A 14,513-nucleotide genomic window follows, 5' to 3' on the forward strand; every position below is an offset into this window, starting at 1 on the left:
CAAACATATTTTAGTATTATATATAATTATGTGCTTGAATATTTGAAAGGGAAGTGTAATAAAATGTTTAATATTTATACCTGTAACATAAATGAGAGCATTTCTAGAAGGCAAACTCATTTCATAAGAGTTTTAAAAGTGAGGTATCCATGGTTAAGGTTTCTGAATGTTTGTCGTGGTTACATGACTGTATATGTTTGTCAAAACTCATTGAATTATACAACCCCAAGGCTAGATTTTCAGCATGCAAATTGTACCTCAATGAGAAAAAGAGAGGAACTTCTTAAATCCCAAAAGGAATTTTAAAGAAATACATATATATTTTAATAGTTTATTGGGGGAAATAGCTTCAAACTTACAGAAAAGTTGCAGTAATACTGCAAAGAACTTTTCTTCCTGAGCCCATGTGAGAGTAGGTGGCAAGTGGCTGACCTGCCACCCCATCAGGTCAGTTTAGTTCAGTCTCTCAGTCATGTCCAACTATTTGTGATCCCATGGACTACAGCACACCAGGTTTACCTGTCCATCACCAACTCCCAGAGCTTGCTCAAGTCCATCAAGTCAGTGATGCCACCCAACCTTTTTATGCTCTGTCATCCTCTTCTCCTCCTGCCTTCATTCCCAGCATCAGTGTCTTTTCCAATGAGTCAGTTCTTTGTATCAGGTGGCCAAAGTATTGGAGCTTCAGCTTCAGCATCAGTCCTTCCATTGAATATTCAGGACTGATTTCCTTTAGGATTGACTGGTTTGATATCCTTGCAGTCCAGGAGACTCTCAAGAGTCTTCTCCAACACTACAAAAGCATCAAAAGCTACCCCATCACTCCTGAATATTTCAGTGTATTTCCCATAAACAAGGATCTCCTCCTACATAACCACAATACAACTTCAAAATCAGGAATTCAAGACTAATAGCCATCCAGTGTCCAACAGGTTTCACCAGTCATTCCAGTAACGTCCTTATAGAGAAAGGATCAAATCTAGAATCACACGCTGCATCTGGTCATCGTATTCCCCTTCTGTCTTGAATACTTCCTCCGTCTTTCTTTGACGATTATGGCCTTGACACGTTTGAGAATTACAGGCCAGTTGTTTTGCAGAATGTTCTGAATCAGGATTTGTCTGATACTTTTTTCATAATTAGATTCAGGTTATGATTTTTGGCAGGAATATCACAGAAGTGACATGGTCTTCTTATTGAAACCTATTGGGGACACTTGATTTGAAATTGCCCCATTGCTAGAAATGTTAAAGTTTTTAAAAGTAATTTTATTTACTTCTTTATTGGCTGTGCTGCGTGGGCGTTTCTCTAGCTGCACAGAGCAGGAGCTGCTCTGGTTGCAGTGAGTGGCCTTCTCAAGGCAGTGCCTCCTCTTGTTGCAGAGCACACGTTCTAGAACACAGGGTCAATAGTTGTGGCACGCAGGCTTGTTGTTCCGTGGCATGTGGGGTCTTCTTAGACCAGGGATCGAACCCATGTCTCCTGCATTGGCAGGCAGATTCTTTACCACTGAGCCACTAGGGAAGCCCTTACTAAAGTTCATTTTGAACACTTGGGAATTCCCTGATTATTCAATGTTAGGATGCCAAGTTTTTGCTGCTGAGGCTTCTGGGGCTTTGAACCCTGGTCAGGGGCTAAGAGGGTTTTCCTGTTGACTCAGTGGCAAAGAATTTGCCTGCCAGTGTGGGAGACTTGGGCTTGATCTCTGGGTTGGGAAGATCCAGGTTAAGATTCCATAAAATATGCACTGCCCCAAAAAACTGTGTTTTTGATCACTTGTTTGAAGTGGTGTCTGAGTGTGTGTATATAAACACAAACGACCATATTTCTATTTTTTTACCTACCTATATATACTGGAGATCATGGGTCCCACAATGATGTCTTCAATTCCAAACTAGCATCACTGATTTGAGTTTCCCTTCCATATTTGTAACTCCTTGACTCCCACTATCCTTCATAAATGTACTCGTTGGCTCATCACCACCTCCCCTACGTCCCACTGTCCCCTCCCTCACCTAACCTGTGCTCTTAACTTCCTATTCGGGGCCACCACCACCGCCACCCCTACATGGGTGCCCTCTTCACCCTGCTTGGCCTGGCAGGATTGCAAGGCCTCTGTCGCTGTCATTCCCTCAAACACACAGGTGCCTCCTCTGTCCTTTTAGGCTCTGATGCCATGCTCTGGTCCTGCCCTTCCTCCCACAACAGAGGCCTATTTTGCACAGTTCTAGTGATATTTGGACTAAATTATTCAGGAAAGAAGGAAGAAAGGGAGGGAGGGAGGGAGAGAAGCTTTACCTAAATGCTGGTGTTTGGGTTTCTGAGGTCTTTCTAATTCAGCCCAGAGCATATCTAGAATGAATTCTCTCCCTTCTTGAACCTGGTCTCTAGAAGGGTCCTTGCTTCATCTTTCTTTATCCTTACTTATCAACCCTGCTCTGTGTCATAGGCACCACCTGCATCCAACACACTGTTAAGCCCACCACAGAAAAGCTCAAGGCTGGGGAGCCTTGGTGCGTGCCTGCCTCTTATGGGCTGGGTCCCATCCTGGCTCCCCATTTCTGCAGAGGAAGTGGTACTTGCAAAGTCTCGAAATGGGATATCTTGAAGATCACATGAGAAGCCAGAAAGGATCTATTTAAAACCAGAGGGAAAAAAATGCTTTTTGGAGGGATTTTAGGCCCTATGACATGCCTTTGAGGAAAGGAGGAGAGGATGGTTATTCCCAAGACCCCACACCTGAGATGCCTGGTTAGTTGGGGTCAGGTGTCAACTCAAGGCTGCCTCCCCATCCCAGGTAAAGAGAGGCTCCTCTGGCTTGCTCTGTGCAGCTCAATTGTTGCACTTTGTTGCCAGCGATCCACCCTCTGTTAATATGCCATCACAATTTTTTCTTATGATTAGTAGTTATTAAAAAAAAATCAATTCTGGAAAGTGAAAGAAGTTACTGTATTCGTGTCTCTGGAAAAGGACTCTATTAAATGAGTCACGTGTGTGTGCTCAGTCACTTCAGTTGTGTCTGACTCAGACTGTAACCTGCCAGGCTCCTCTGTCCATGGGATTATCCTGGCAAGGATACTGGAGTGGGTTGCCATTTCTTCCTCCAAGGAATCTTCCTGACCCAAGGATCAAACCTTTGTCTCCTAAGGCTCCTGCATTGGCAGGTGGATTCTTTACCACTGAACCACCAGGGAGGCCTGGTACAGTTAAATGGAAAGGTTGGTTGAATAAACTATCTTAAAGAGGATTTTTGAGGGAAGGAAAAATAGTTGGGCAGAGGGGTCTGTGCATTTGTGTTTGTTTCACAAGGGTTAACTAGCCCGTCTAACACATTTCAAAATCATCTAGGGTCCTTGTTAAAATCTTAGACTGATTCCTGACTTAACGGATTGATATAACTGGAGAATATCACCTGGAATATATGATGGTTATGCTGCTGCTGCTGCTGCTGCTGCTAAGTCGCTTCAGTCGTATCTGACTCTGTGCGACCCCATAGACAGTAGCCTACCAGGCTCCACCGTCCCTGGGATTCTCCAGGCAAGAACACTGGAGTGGGTTGCCATTTCCTTCCCCAATGCATGAAAGTGAAAAGTGAAAGTGAAGTCACTGAGTTGTGTCCAACTCTCAGAGACCCCATGGACTGTAGCCCACCAGGCTCCTCCGTCCATGGGATTTTCCAGGCAAGAGTACTGGAGTGGGGTGCCATTGCCTTCTCCGATGATGGTTATAATGGTGTGAAATAATTACACATTCAGTAGAAACAGTACTTTGGATTTTGAATTTTGATCTTTTCCTGGGCCAGCAGAATTCAGCAGCACTCTCTTGTGAGTGGCGGCCACAGCTCCCAGTCAGCCATGTGATCTCAAGGGCAAACAGTGGATACACTGACAACCATTCTGTTTTTCACTTTCAGTATTCAGTAAGTTACATGAGATATTCAACACTGTATTTATAAAATAGGCTGCGTGTTAGATGGTTTTGCCCACCTGTAGGCTAATGTAAGTGTTCTAAATACTTTTAAGGTTGCTTAAATTATAAGCCTAGGCGAAGTTATACTTTTTATAGGTTTAGGTGTATGAAATGAATTTTCCACTTTGTGATATTTTCAACTTTCAGCGGGTATATGGGGAGAGAAGCTCATCCTGAGGAAGACCTGTACGGTTTAACAATCTTCTTAAGTGATTTCTCCCATAATCCAAGCTTGAGAACTGCTGCTTTATATGGGAAATACAGTTTAAATATTTAAAGTTTATGAATTAATATATCAGGGTACCATTTATGTTGCATTATACATTCTAGTCTGTTGATTTAGAGTAATGTCTGTTACATTGTAGTCCACAAATTCTGAAGTGAATGTCTTTCATTTTTTCCATGCATTTGAATTTCAAATGTCTAACATTTCCTAGGAGTCATTAGTCCACATTTTTCTAAACTAATTGTCACAATCATCACACAGCTTCTTAGCTAAGCTTCTGAATCATTGTCTTTGATAGCAGAACTGGTAATAGGGCTTGTCTCTCCTCCAGCAGGGCTTTTAGTCTCTAATTGGCTTTTATGTTTTGAAATGTAAAGTCATTCTCCTTCAAGGAAAAATATTTCATCAAATTTCCCACTAGCTAAGCTTTTGAAGCCAGTCTTTCCCAAACTTAATGTGCATCAGAAAAATCTAGAGAGCTGTGGAGTCTGTGAGTCCTCTGACTCTGTCAGCTCAGGATGTGGTGAGTATGGACTGTGTAAGTGGATGGTCACATCACAAGCAAATCAAATGCATTAAGTGACGCCTTAAATCTCAGTTCCCTAGATTTCTGCCTATACGATGATATAACAGTGGGCACAGATGGTTGCTATACCCTTTGGTAACCCAATATTTCTCAGTTCTGTTCCTACTTCTGGGCAATTAGGCATGTTTTCTCCCTGAGGCAAAACCCTCCACCAACCTTCCTTGGAACTAGAGCACAAGGAGAAAGATTTTCACTGGAGATAAGGAGGCAGGGATTTTATCAACAAGTGCTATTTCTTCTGTTAGTGGGTGAGCAGGTGCTGAGACTTTTTGGTATATTGAATATATTGAATGTATTCATTTTGGATCAAATAAACCAAGACCTTGGCCTCGGTTTATGCAGTCAATTGTGGATAATTGAGGTTCCAAATGGTAGATGCTTTTTGAAAATAGTGGCTACAGAAAAAAATTCAGAGTCCCACTTATATTTCAGAGAAAAGACCTGGGCTAAAACTTTGACATTTGCAGCCAAAATATATATGAGAGCATTCCCACTCACCTACATGGGCATTCTCACCAGCCAAAGTATCTTTGAATAGGAATAAGGATCCAATGCTGGTAAAGATTGAGGGCAGGAGACGAAGAGGGTAACAGAGGATGAGATGGTTGGATGGCATGGACATGAGTTTGAGCAAACTCTGGAAGGTAGTGAAAGACAGGGAAGCCTGGCATGCTGCAGTCCATGGGGCTGTAGAGTCAGACACCACCAACTGAACAGCAACAAAAGGATCTAAACAATTGCTAGAAGGTGATGTTAATTCCCTGGTGGCGGTTTAGTCGCTAAATCATGTCTCTTTGCAACCCCATGTACTGTAGCCCGCTAGGCTCCTCTGTCCATGGGATTTTCCAGGTAAGAATACTGGAGTGTGTTGCCATTCCCTTCTCCAGGGGATCTTCCTGACCCAGGGATTGAACCTGGGTCTCCTGCATTACAGGTGGATTCTTTACCATCTGAGCCACCAGGGAAGCCCATTAATTCCCTACTCCTATTTAGACTCAGTCTCCTTATCTCTCTTTTCAGCTCATTTCACTCCCCACTCCCCAGCTAAGAGCATAGTTATCTGATAAAGTAAGAGTTGGGTCACGTGAGCCCTGTCCCTTTCCTCCTGTGAATCAACTAGTCCAGGAAGCAGCTATTCTCTGCCTCACAGTTTATCAGGAGAGGGTTTCAAAGCCATGACTGGACTGCGTGCAAGAATTTACTTCTGTCTTTGTAGAAAAGGGGCAACTAGCTAAGGTTATTTTAGCTGATTTTATCTCAACCTTGTCAAATGTATGTCAGTCTGCATTTTTTTAGCTGATTTTACACAACTTCGGCAAACGAATGTCAGTCTGCATAAGAAGGGCAAGATTGCCCTCTGCTGCCTAAAGGTAAAGTAGCTGCGCATATTCATAGATCAGGCTTCCCCAGCATAAAATTCCTTACTCTAGTGGCCAGAGGAGAGTCCCCTTTGATTAAAAAAAAAAGTTCTGGCCTCACTGGAAATGCATAATGAACTCTGAGATAGTGAAAACTCCAAGAGGTCATATCTTGAAGTGACTCATTTACCTAGGTCTCTTCCTAATTGAAGGCAGTAGCACCCCACTCCAGTACTCTTGCCTGGAAAATCCCATGGATGGAGGAGGCTGGTAGGCTGCAGTCCATGGGGTCGCTAAGAGTCGGACACGACTGAGCGACTTCTCTTTCACTTTCCACTTTCATGCATTGGAGAAGGAAATGGCGACCCACTCCAGTGTTCTTTCCTGGAGAATCCCAGGGGCGGGGGAGCCTGGTGGGCTGCCATCTATGGGGTTGCATAGAGTCGGACATGACTGAAGTGACTTAGCAGCAGCAGCAGCTTCCTAATTGAGTGTCTTTAAGAGCCTATAGAGGGCTTCCCAGGTGGTTCAGTTGTAAAGAATCTTCCTGAAATGCAGGAGACTCAGATTCAATCCCTGGGTCGGGAAGATGCCCTGGAGAAGGAAATGGCAACGCACTCCATCACTTTTGCCTGGGAAACCCCAAGGACAGTGGATCCTGACTGGCTACAGACCATGGAAATCGCAAAGAGTCAGACAAGACTTACCAACTAAATAAGAGCCTACAGGGAGCACATGACTTCATATTCTCAAAGTCAACACGTAAATGGCACTTCCCACAAGCCTTTGTGAATTAAATGCAATTATCTATACCTCCCTGGGATGACACCATCCCTCAATAATTCCACCCTCAATTCCACAGTAACCCTGCCTCTTACTCCCCCAAACTCCCCCCATCCCATCTCCCTTCCAAGTCAAATATGAAATAAAACTATTTTATGACAAGAAAAATTTAACTATAAAAAATTTCTCCGTGCTTTGATCTCCTCTCCCCACCACTGTGCATTGTATATATGCATTATGCATTGACCAAACCTCCCCATCAGCAGAAATACCTGCTCACCCATAAAGAACAACATTCTTTTAACAATAATAAGATAGTTCCTTAAAGATAACATTCTTTCTTGATAGAGGTAGCATGGTGCTTAGATCTGGATTATGTAAACTGTCAATAATATTATTTAAGGTACAGCCTCTGTCTCAAAAAATGTGAATAACTATGCCTTGACTTCTAACAGGTGGAAGAGTTCTTAGAGCTTTCTGAAATGCTCTTTCTGGGTCGCAATCCTCACATTTGCCTTGAATAAAAAATGTTCATTTCTTTCTTAGATCAACTGATTAATTTTTCATTGACATATGCTTGGTAGGCAAGATATTAGAGACACTTGACAGAGACACCTGGATTCTACCTGGAACAGGCCCATTGAGCCCGACAGGCTTCTTGGCATTCCTCGGGTGTTGTAGTGAGCTCTCTTGATACTCAGATCTTATTGTTTGGGTGATAATCTTAAAATTTTTATTGTAGCTGGTTTTCACTTAAGACATGGAGTCTTAAGGTGCACAGGTGCTTTTCCTAGGCAGGACCCAGGGGGTCTGGGCAAGAGAGCCAGGGGAATCATAGATGGCTGGATTTTGTTAGATTTGGCTTAAATTGGGGAAAAAAACTGAGTTGATATATAGTCTGAACAAAACATTTGCTAGTGAAATGAGACTGAATTGTTCAGCTCTGATGAATAAAGGGACATTTTGCTCCTTTTGGCCACGAGGCTTCCTTAGGCAACTGAGAACCTTGCGGAAGTGTCTGAAGATCAGTTCTGGTAACATGAAGAGGTCTCACCACCATTAAGTGAATATTGCTCCAGGGGCATGATGGAGACTGATCACCTAGTGGTAGCCTCTGAGCACCCGTGACAGTTTTAGACTGTCTGTCATTGGGAGAAACCAAGCCACATAAAAGAAGTTGAACTGACCCAAGGGTAACTCCGTGGGGAGCTAGACTCAGAGATAGCACACGTGTGATCCTCCACACTGGGCTCAGAAAGTTGCTGAGATCATATCTCATACCTGAATTAGGCTCTGAAAGTGAAAGTTGCTCAGTAGTTTCCAGCTTTTTGCAACCCCAGAGACTACAAAGTTCGTGGAATTCTTCAGGACAGAATACCAGAGTGGGTAGCCTTTCCCTTCTCCAGATCTTCCCAACCCAGAGATTGAACCCAGGTCTCCCGCATTGCAGGTGGATTCTTTACCAGCTGAACCACCAAGGAAGCCCAAAAATAATGGAGTGGGTAGCCTATCCCTTCTTCAGCGGATCTTCCCAACCCAGGAATAGAACCGGGGTCTCCTGCATTGCATGGGGATTCTTTACAAACTGCGCTACCAGGAAAGTCAGGCTATGAAGGTAATCCTGGGAAATTGCGCCTCAAAGACCAAACAGCTCCCTTGCAAACAGCCACCTATGGGAGCATCAGCTGGGTTTAAGTATGCTTGCAAGTACTTAATTGGAAAATACAGATCAGGCCCTGAAATGGCCACGTTGGGGTTGTGACACTCCGGAACAATTTTCAGCTGGCAGTTAAAACCATCAGCCTTCTGGATATGTGCCTGCAGGATCTGCTGGAAGCAACATGGTGTTTTCATCTTCTCTAAATTTAGATTATCAGGGAAAAATATTTGTAGAGCTAACTCCATGGATCCTTTGAACTGGAGAAACATCTGAACTGTTAAAATTTTACAGCCCTCATTTTACACTATTGTACCTATTTTAATTGGTAGGTATAAGCACCCCAAAGCTTCAAAATTCCAAAATAAAAGATTTGTTGTAGAAGGCTGCACACGTGCTAAGTTGCTTCAGTCATATCCAACTCTTTGCAACCCTATGGTCTGCAGCCCACTAGGCTCCTCTGTCCATGGCATTTTCCAGGCCAGAATACTGGAGTGGGTTGCCATACTACCCTCCAGCGGATCTTTCCAAGCCAGAGATCGAACCTGCGTCTCTTGCATCTCCTGCATTGGCAGGCAGATTCTTTTCCACTAGCACCACCTGTTGTTCAGTTGCTCAGTTGTGTTCAACTTTTTGCATCCCCATGGACTGCTGCTTGCTCAAACTCATGCCTACTGAGTCAGTGATGCCATCCAACCATTTTGTCCTCTGTCGTCCCATTCTCCTGCCTTCAGTCTTTCCCAGCATCAGGGTCATTTATAATGAATCATGTCTTTGGATCAGGTGGCCAAAGTGTTGGAGCTTCAGCTTCAGTCCTTCTAATGTATATCCAGGATTGATTTCCTTTAGGATTGACTGGTTTGACCTCCTTGCAGTCCAAGGGACTCTCAAGAGTCTTTTCCAACACCACAGTTCTAAAGCATCAATTCTTTGGTGTTCAACTTCCTTTACGGTCCAACTCTCACATCCACACATGACTACTGGAAAAACCATAGATTTGACTATATGGACATTTGTTGGCAAAATAATGTCTCTGCTTTTTAAAATGCTGTCTAGATTTGTCATAGCTTTTCTTCCACGGAGGAAGTGTCTTTTAATTTTGTGGCTGCAATCACCAGCTGCAGTGATTTTGGAGCCCAAGAAAATAAAGTCTGTCACTGTTTCCATTGTTTCCCCATCAACTTGCCATGAAGTGATGGGACCGGATGCCATAATCTTCTTTTTTTGATTGTTGAGTTTTAAGCCAGCTTTTTCACTCTGGGATACCCCTTAAGGAAACTATCTAAAGATGAACAAATCAGTTGTAAAAAATCCCAGTTCTGTTTCAGTGGTAAAGATTAGCCTGAAGCACTTTATTGAACTGTTTTGCAGAATTTAAACCCCTCCCCGCACCTTTAGCGCTCAACCACCAGATCAGCTGGAGCCTAAGGGATGTTGATGTTGACTTTATCGACCTTCTTGACTTCAAGAAAAGCTTGGAATCTGTCAAGCTTTGCCCCATTTCTATGCTGAATTCACCTCAGCTCAAACTCCTTCATGAATATGCATATGACCTTAGCCTAAAACATTCCCAATTTTGCTCTTTGGGGAGATACTGCTTTGGAGGAGATCCTGGGGATTCTCCTTACGTGCTGCAAGTAATTAATCTTTCCTTCTTCTGATTGGTGGCTTGACTGTGTCTATTGGCTTGGCACCCACCAAGAGGTGAACCGTTTTGTGGTGGTTGTTGTTTAGTCACTAAGCTGTATACAACTAAAAGAAGGTAAATGGGGCATGGGCTTATGATGCAGCAGAGAAAAGGAAGGTCAAATTAAAATGCTTGTAACAGACTAGGAAGTGCTAGACTATTTGCCTTGAAGAACCCAGGAAGTTTCAGGAATTAGAGGCATTGGGTACAATGGAAGAAAGGAGGCTAAATATAAGGGCTTTATTCGAAGTCTGCATAGAGAGGAGTTAAACCGCTGTCTGCAACCCTACCTTGTGCAGTCAAGTGGTTGCCCCATGCTGCCCCTCCCAGAATGTCTGGTTTATTTTCAATCAGAGAGACTGCAGCCTTCTGAGACACCAGGGTCTGAGGAGGACAAAGATGAAGTGGGCTAGGATATTGGGAGAGTAAGTTACAGTTGGCATACTGAATAAGACTTCCTCTGCCAAGCCCCTTCCTGCATGCAACACCAGCAGGCTTAATTTGCAGGGAGATTGGAAGAAACTTCTCTGAAGAAACTTATCAACCCCTACAGAATGTTTTATAAAAGGAATAGGCTCAGAACAGAGAATAATCCTGGAAACTTTAAAAAAGTGGCAGTTGAAACTTTTTTAATCAATAGAATGAATGGGAAGATAAAGTTAAGGAGAACTCGAATGTAAAACAACTAAATGATAGAAATGAGTTCTAAATGATAGAAACTAGGCACTAAGAACAGAAGGAAAAATAAACTGCCCATCAGATTGTAATTCAGTAAAGTTCTCCAGTCTGTACACACACACACACACACACACACACACACACACGCACACACACACATGAAATTATAGAAAGAAAAGTTAAGGAAATCTCCCCTAAAGTAGAACAACTATTTAATAGAAGGCTCATTAGGACCAAGGAAGAAAGTCATCAAAGACAACACAAAAAGCCTTTCTCAGTACTGCAGGGCACCAATTTCCAGAATGAAAAGGCTGCTCACCAGGATGGAAGGTAAAAGACCCACACCGTCATCATGTAATTTCAGAACAATAAGGCTAAAGAAAAAGAGATCTAAACTTTTCAGAGAAAAAAAGTGACAGGTCACCCACAAAGGACAGAGAATAAGAATGGATTCTTCAGAGAAATACTTGAAGGCAGAAGAAAATGAAAGCAATGTCTTCCAAAGCCTCAGAAAAAAAAATTTATTTTCAACCAAGATTCTGTACCTAACTCCACACATCCTTCTTTGAAAGCAGCTGGAAAATCCTGCCCACCAACATGAAGCTGTGACCCAAGTGAAAGGAAGACATGGAATTCAGGGAAGAGATGAAATATGGAGTGCAGATGGGAGCTGCTGATTCAGGTGAGGGCTGCCATGAGCCCAAGTTGCAGCAGAATGCTGGAAGCTTCTAGAAGAAACTTGTCTTGAAAAATGGTAGTAGAGGGTGTGGAGATGTAAACTAACCTTACTGCAGTAAACCATTTTGCAGTATTTATGTGTACCAAATCATTACATTGTGTCTAGCTCAGTTCAGTTCAGTGCAGTCGCTCAGTCGCGTCCGACTCTTTGCGACCCCATGAAGCGCAGCATGCCAGGCCTCCCTGTCCATCACCAACTCCCGGAGTTCACTCAGACTCACGTCCATAGAGTCAGTGATGCCATCCAGCCATCTCATCCTGTCGTCCCCTTCTCCTCCTGCCCCCAATCCCTCCTAGCATCAAAGTCTTTTCCAATGAGTCAACTCTTCTCATGAGGTGGCCAAAGTATTAACTTTCTATATTATTAACATATACGTATTGACATATATGTAACATATTTGGACACAAGAACAGAAGCCTACACAGGCATGGTTACGTGGTTGCCTGGCACAGTGGGAATCAGCTGAGGGTCCACAGTACAAGAGCCTGGTTTCCTTTCAGGCCTTCTACTACAGTTTGATTTTCAGAGTGTGCTTCTCCACATCAACTACGAACTCGTTAGACATAGGATCCCAGGACCCAGACCCACAATCTAAGTGCACATTTTCACGACATCTCCTGGAGATTCCTGTGCCCAGTACAACTGAAGAAGCACCGTCTGGCAGTCACAGAGCAGGTGTGTGGGGATGTAGTAAAGATCAGTGGAGCAAGTGGGTGCAGTGGGCACAGGAGGTCACCAGGTGCTCAGGTGTGACCTCAGCTGGCCATCCCCGGTCCCTCAACCTTTCACTTGTCTACACCATCCTAACCCGCCTGCGCAGTACAGACTTCGTCTCTATAGATTTTGGCTTCATTTTGGTTTTGGTACATACGTTACACATTTTGGCACCTACTTTATTTTTGTACATAATTTTGTGATTTTTATACCACAAAATCTGTTTTTGCAGATGTCATTGTTCTTACGTCATTCCTGTCTGTGTATTTTATTACCAAGATCATGTAACTCTTGATACAGTCTAAACAATTAGGTTCTATCACTTCTTTTTAGGCCATGCTGTGTGGCATGTGGATCTTAGTTCCCTGACCAGGGATCGAACCTGTGCCCCATGCAGTGGAAACAAGGGGTCTTATCCATTGGACTGCCAGGGAAATCCCAGAAACTGGGTTCTGTCAATTCTTCATTATATGCCAGAAGAGATCAGAGGGGTACAATAAATAGAAGTCTGCTCTCTGAGAAAGAGGAAAATAAACTACAGGCATAAGAGCTTTGCTGGGATGTATGCCAAGTTGCTTCAATCGTGTCTGACTCCTTGTGACCCTATGAACTGTCATCAGGCTCCGCTGTCCATGGGATTCTCCAGGCAAGAATACTGGAGCGGGTTGCCATGCCCTCCTCCAGGGGATGTCCTGACCCATGTCTCTTATGTCTCCTGCGTTGGCTGGCAGGTTCTTTACTACTAGTGCCACCTGAGATAAGGGAGTGGTCCCCTAATACTGCCACTGAAATCTGAGGACTAAGTTAAGAAGGTGTCAGTTACAAAGAGTAATCTTTTGATTCCCAGTCCTGCTTACCTATGTCTTTATTACACTTTTATATCTTACATTTTGTAGTATTTCCAAGTATTGCAAGCAAAGCCATTTGTTGCTTCAAGTTTAAAAGGGGGGCTGGAAAAAAATCTAGATAAATCGTAGCTGGTCTTTGAACTACATTATGAAAACCATTTAAAATAATTCTTTGTAATATGAGTTTTTTTAAAAACTGAGGAAAAAAATCCAAACTCAGATACTAAGATTTTAAAGAAATAAAAGTCAAGTATAGTTGTGAAATGAATCAGACATTTTGGTGTTATGACTTGTGAATACAAAGTTTTGGTTCAAATGCCAAATTAATTTCCCAAGATCAGATAAGATGTCAATTACAAATCTGTCAAAGTCTGCCTCAAGACAGTCATAAAAAAGGCTTAATTATGAAGCTTCAAAAAGAAAAAACCCTATGATTAAAGATCTTATCTCCTTTATTAAAATGAGGATTAGTCGATGCAAATTGGCTCTACTTTGAAGTGATCCTAGCAAACAAGCTACTGGAGTTACTGGAGAACTGACAAGATGTTACATTTTTAGAATCACTAATGAGGAATTAATAAGTCTCCATTTATTAAATAAAAATAAGAAATTCCTTATTTTGTGTTCTCCCAAACACCATTCATTGGCAAAAAAGAAACTCATAAATTATTCCTTATGAGAGAATACAGAATTTGTATATAGAATTCTAGGGCTCAGAAGAGTCTGCCATAAACACACATTTTTTTTTAATTGAAGTACAGCTGATATACAATACAAATTAGTTACATAGTGATTCACAATTTTTAAGATTATCCTCCATTTATATTCATTACAGAATCCTGGGTAAATTCCCTAGTACTATACAATATATCCTTGTAGCTGATTTTACACCTAAAGGTTTGTGTCTCCTAACCCTCTATCTATCCCTATACTGCCCTTCCCCTCTTATCTCTCTGCATTAGTAACCACTAGTTTGTTCTCTTGGAGAAGGCAATGGCAACCCACTCCAGTACTCTTGCCAGGAAAATCCCATGGATGGAGGAGCCTGGTAGGCTGCAGTCCATGGGGTTGCGAAGTCGGACACGATTGAGCGACTTCACTTTCACTTTTCACTTTCATGCATTGGAGAAGGAAATGGCAACCCACTCCAGTGTTCTTGCCTGGGGAATCCCAGGGACGGGGGAGCCTGGTGGGCTGCCGTCTATGGGGTTGCACAGAGTCGGACACGACTGAAGCGTCTTAGCAGCAGCAGCAGCAGTTTGTTCTCT

Source organism: Ovis aries, chromosome 16 (genome assembly GCF_016772045.2).
Source record: "Ovis aries strain OAR_USU_Benz2616 breed Rambouillet chromosome 16, ARS-UI_Ramb_v3.0, whole genome shotgun sequence".
Classification (NCBI taxonomy): Eukaryota; Metazoa; Chordata; class Mammalia; order Artiodactyla; family Bovidae; genus Ovis; species Ovis aries.